General features: G+C 42.3%; 1 pseudogene; it reads left to right on the top strand.

The window, feature by feature from the left end:
* The first annotated feature begins 969 nt into the window (after positions 1 to 969).
* Positions 970 to 5,499, top strand: LOC121161815 (annotated as a pseudogene).
* Positions 5,500 to 5,898: the final 399 nt, after the last annotated feature.

Below are 5,898 nucleotides of genomic sequence, written 5' to 3'. Positions count from 1 at the left end.
CTCTCATTTGCCAATGTTCCTATACAGGAAATCACAGGGTGTTCCACATTTTGATAATTCTTGGTCATTGGGGTTCATTCCAGAGCCTGAAGACACGTCCCCATCCAGATGGTCATACAGCCTCTGTGTTGTTTGCTCTTCCTTTTCAGCACTACATCTACAGCAGAAAAATGCTGCCAATGTAGGCGTTGGCTCAGGGATCATCTTCTTTGAAAGATATGTTATTTCCTCCCTTTGATTCTATATCTTGATGAATTCTGGGGAGACTCCCATCCTCCAACAGCATCAGCTTTGGATGCTGGCAGTGTAGAAGACGATAGCTCATAATGGTGCCAGCCAGGTTCTCAGAATTTTCCTGAATATGTCCTTTTCTTTTCAACTACTCGAATCTGACATTATGAAGAAAAAACAACTTTTTAAAAGTTTTCAGTTCGTGGATTTTATAATTTCCCACAACTAAATCATCACTGACCTCAATATTCACATTTTCTTGCTACTTAAGATTTCTTTTAAAATTATTCCTATTGTTTGTCATTGACCCAGCAGAAAACCTAAGGCAGAAACTGAAGAGGTCATTATGAGGAGTTCAACAAACAAGAATGTCTATAAAGGTGTGAGCAGGCTAATAGGAATCTATAACAATTAATACATTCCATGCAGAATTAATACAATGCATATAATATTGGGAAGCTGTTCCCTCTGCAAGAGCTGAGGGGAATGGGGAAGGAGACTTTATCAGACCAGAGGATGTAATGTAAGCTGTAGTTGTAGCTAAAGGGCAGCATCACAGGATGAAGGATGATGCTGTTACCTAGAATGATGCTGCAACGGAGACATTTCACAGCCTAGCAGGGCAGGATCTCAGAAATTAAAAATTAAAAAGGCCAGTTTTTTTCAATCTGTCCGTCTTGCTGATGTGTCCTTTTCACTGAATGCCACTGGGAAGCTGAGTGAGAGCGACCTCTTTGGTAGGACACAGAAGCTGTCTTCATCCAGCATACAGAGAAGAGTAGAAAGGGGTGAACATGAGATCCTGGTTACAATGGACAGAACACACATCTCCCCGTAGTCTCTTCACAGTGAGTATTCTGTGGAGCTTTTCTTTTTGTAATATGATTGGGTCAATTTCTCATTCTATTTCTTATCTGATTGTGTGCTTATCTCCAGTGTCACTTCTTTGGGAAATTCCTTCAGCATCACCCACCACAAAAGCCTTGAAAACTGAATGAGGTTGAAAAAGTGAGAGTACAAAAATATTGATAACTGTAACAAGCTCATGATTTGAGTGCTGTGAAGAACACCTTGATGTAAATGATGGAAATAATAAGGAAATATTATTAAATCTCAACTCATGAGTCAAGGAATCATTCCAATCCTTTTCTCCTATATTCATGGAGAAATATTTCCATACTTGTGCTGCTACATGGCTTCTGGAAACTTCTGGATTCAAATGTGGCGGGAAGGGGAAGGGCAAGAAAGGAGTCCATGATCTCATAATTAGTCCCATGACCCAGGAGTTGGTTTCACATCTGCTCACTCCCGTTGGCTAGCACTGAGTCAAATGGTGCTACCTAACATCCAGAAAGGCTGAGAAATGATATCCTTTCTTTGATTTTTGGAGGATCACTGACTACTGGAGGAGGAGAATTCATATCAAGGCAACTGACGATCTATGCATCCCCTGATGCTATCTCTCTGGATCCAGGAAGATGTCTCTCATGAGTACCTCATGTATCAAAAATGATATATCAGGGGAACAGAGATACATCTGGGACAGTTATTCAGGAAACTAAGATTGGGCTTACCCTTTATCTGTAACCACAGAACATATTTTGAAGTTCTGACGTATCAGTATCTTGCAATGGATAACCTCTAAGTCCAGATGCTAGAAAAAGCAGGTGGATAGAGGCATGAGCAACAGCCAAGCTTAGGCAGGGCTGAGCTCAGTGAGGGAGACTAAACACATCTAAAAAAAACTTGAAAGCAGAGTTGTAAACTGATTCCAAAGCCGTGAATTAAAAGGCCAAGATTCTCAGGGGAAGGTTCGAGATATGGTGACTTTCCTCCATTTCCTCATAAACCCGTTGAAGGCTGTAGAAACAGAGTGCATGCGAAGGATGTGGTTAGGCCTTGATGCCAGCTCAGTGCCCCAGTGGAGGACTTATCTTCTGTTTTCCCCTGAGGTCTGCAGTCTGGTATGAGTCCTGTCCACCATGCAGTGTATGACGTCTATCTGTTCTGCAGCATAGAAAGGCTCTTGCCTTTGGTTCTTGTTGCCAGTTGGCTTCTATTCTCAATTATATATATATATCTTCTTAATATTTGTGAAATTTGCTTGATCTAAGTTTAAAACGCTACAGTTTTAGTATTCCATCTCTCAATTGGGCTTGATAATTATTGTTAGTTTTTTATCCCTCTCTCCATGTGTGTCTGTCTGTACATTGACTCCAGTACTTGACAAAGGGGCCGCAAAACTGGTAAAGAACAAAGCCTGGGGCACAGAGCTGTGAGTTTATAGCTAGGCGCTACCACTACTCATTTGTCAGAGAATGGAAACGTGTCTCTCGACCTCCTTATGCTTCCTTGGTTGTATAATGAAAACAATGACAATACTTATTTTATGAGCCTCGAGGCTAATGAAGAGAACCTGGACCTGACAAGGACCTTCCAACTGCTGTTTGTCCACTTGATGTGGAATGAATCCTCCATTCCTAGTTACAACCCATGTGAATGTTTGTCATTTCATCCATGCTTTGTAAAATGCAGGGATGGTTTCTTTCTTCCCTTTTTATTTTTTAAAATTTCCCCATACTTCCCTACAGGTTCCTTCTGACATAATTTAAGGAGCAAAGCATATTCAATGAAAAAGTGCCTTGGGAAGGCAATAGGTGGATTTACAATGTACAGCTCATAGAAAATCATTACATAAAGTGTGATGTGTAATTTATTGCCTCACCTGCTCTATTAAACCTTGTGTGCCCTTCACTCTCCTATTCTCTTTCTCTCGCTCTCTATTTCACTGTGCTTTACAAGGTTACTTTTTACTAGTCAGAGTGTAGAAAATTCATTCCTAAAAAAATACTTCTTGAGTTGTTTGTTTAACTCAAATTCTTCTAGGAGCTCAGTAAAACCATGTGCTGACCCTCCATGGTTTGAGACATGACTATAGCTACCTTTAGCCTTCTGTGAATAAGGGATTTTTTTTTCCTCATACCCATACGTTGTGCATGGAGAGTCAGGAAGAAGACATTTTCTTCATTGTTATGCATGTGTATTTTCTGGTGACTGCTTAAAAGTTCTGTATGACATTTAATCCAAGGACTGCATGTAACCTCCCCATTCTTTCATTTATTGGACACGATACACTGTGGCCATGAAATGAAACCAGGCACTGTGGGTTCAGCGGTAGATAGCAGAAAAAGCACTTCCTGTGCACAGAGAGCTGACCCAGTGAGTCCTTTTTAGACCAAAAGGTCTGGCCATTTCCACAGCTAACCTCACAAGAGTTCACATATCATTCATGGTCCTAATTCATGGTTTCTTCTCCCTGGTGACTGGGACCCACTCAGTTATAGAGGACGCCATGGTCATAACTGGCACTTTCAAACTTTTACCCCTGTGGGGAAAACTGTCTCACAGCACAAAGAAAACTGAATTCAGAGCCATGTTTCCTTCACAATTAGTTGCCTTAGTCTTCACTACCTCAAGCTAATGTGACCAGGCCTAGGAGCATGAGTAGGAGCACCACAGAATACTCCCTTAACCATAGAGACTCTGTGTTGGATGAGAGATCCCAGGCTTTAGTTGGTAACAGCTGGGTTTGAATCCAGGCTCCATATTTTGATAACTCACTTACTCCCTGCAATCCTATGTTTCTGGTCCCTATGACTCGTGGACAATAATTCCCACATAACTGGAGATCTTGAGAAACAGTCATGCAGCAGGCCCTCAAACCTTGTTTCTGTTTCCAGGGATACCACCAGTGAGTTTCTGAGCACGAATGCAACCATTCCAGCCTGAGAGATGGAAAACACAACACTGAAAGGAAGTGATGAGACTCCTACTGTGACATCTGACAAGCAGCCCCTGTTCCTGCATTGGCTGGTTCTCATCATTGCCCTGCTTGGACTGGCTGGAAATGGGACGGTGCTCTGGCTCCTGCACTTCCAAATGCACCGAAATGTTTTCTACGTCTATGTCCTCAATGTGGCAGGGGCTGACTTCCTCCTCCTCTGCTGCCGCGTTGCAGTTTGCCTCCTTGATGACTTCCATTTGTTCTCCGTCTCAGTCTCTGACATCTTCTCCTCTGTGTGGAACTTCTTCTACCTTGCAGGACTGGGCATCCTCAGCGCCATCAGCACCAACCGCTGCCTGTCTGTCCTGTGTCCTGTCTGGTACCGCTGCCATCGCCCGAGACACTTGTCAGCTGTGGTGTGTGCCCTGCTTTGGACCCTGTCTCTCGTGCTGAGCATTCTAGAAGGAAACCATTGCAGTTACCTGTTTAACAAGTGGGTCTATGAAAAGTGTAAGAAATTTCAGTTTTTCACTGCAGGGTGGCTGATACTTTTATTTTTGATTCTTTTTGGTTCCAGCCTGACCCTGCTGCTCAGGGTCCTCTGTAGTTCATGGAAGTTGCCACTGACCAGGTTGTCTGTGACTGTCCTGCTCACAGTACTGGTCTTCGTCCTCTGTGGCCTGCCATATCAAGTGGTATCAAGTGGTACTTACTATTCTGGATAGAGAACTTTAAACTCCCTCCCAATTTTCATCTCACCACGATTGTCCTGTCCTGTGTTAACAGCTGTGCCAATCCTATCATTTACTTTTTTGTGGGCTCCTTTGGGCAGCAGAGGCAGGGACGGACTCTTGTGCAGGTTCTTCAGAGAGCCCTGCGGGATACTTCAGAGGCGAGGGAAAGCCGAGGCAGCCTGCCCCAGGGAACTCTGGAGATGTTGGGAAGCAGCCTGGTGTAAGCAGGGAGACTCATCTTGTGCTCACACAGTGACTTTCAGAGCCATTCCTGGGCCTCTCAGTTTTAGAAAATTTTCTTATCTTTAGACGCTGGTCTCTAAAGGGTTCAGATTGTATTCCTCCTCCTGAGGATTCAGTGAAATGCCTGTTAACCAGCTGCAGATGCAGTGTCTTTGGAACTGCCCTCTCTAGCTGACTCCCTCTCCATGGCAGCTTTGTGAACTTCAGATCCAGAACTTTGCTTACTTTTGAGTAATCCCAACTTTTGAAGCAGACTCCAAGTATTGCAGAACAGATCTCAACTTTTTTAAGGTGCTGCTTTGAAAGGAGCCTAAAGAATATTTCATTTATGATAACAATCTTGTTTCTGTCCTGAAATTTCTGTCTAAATAAAAGTTAGAGGATTACATTTCACTACATCCCCATAACAGATACATTTATTCTTTAATTTTTGCAAGACTTAAAATATTCCTATAGCTTACTATATATTCATTGAATAAATAACTTGACTGATGAACATAAATGTATGAATTTTTAAGTCAAGGCTTAACAAATCTATATTAATTGAATATGGGTCAACATCTTTTGTGTTTATTATATTTTCAATTTTTTATTTTCAATTTTCAACTGTTGTAAGCATCAAGTTTCCAGAAAATGAACCAGAAAAGATGAACATGATGCATGAAGGTTGGAGGTCACCTGTTTTCTGGCGGTTTCCTTTCACCTGCCCTCTATCAGAATTCACCTGTCCCTCCTCCTTTCCCCATGCCTCCATCCTGCTTCTCTGTGAGGGCTGTCTCACAGGTTTCCAAAGGATCTTCTTAGTACTTTTATGTTCTCTGAGAGCAGGATCTGGGTCACATTCACCTTCTTCCAAATACTTCACAGCATTTATCATGTAAATTTAATTATACACACATGTTCTAA

This window comes from Ochotona curzoniae, unplaced genomic scaffold, assembly GCF_017591425.1.
Source record: "Ochotona curzoniae isolate NIBS_2020 unplaced genomic scaffold, NIBS_Ocur_1.0 contig_4877, whole genome shotgun sequence".
Taxonomy (NCBI): domain Eukaryota; kingdom Metazoa; phylum Chordata; class Mammalia; order Lagomorpha; family Ochotonidae; genus Ochotona; species Ochotona curzoniae.
The sequence above is the reverse complement of the archived record's forward strand: the minus strand, read 5'-3'. Positions and strand labels throughout refer to the sequence as shown.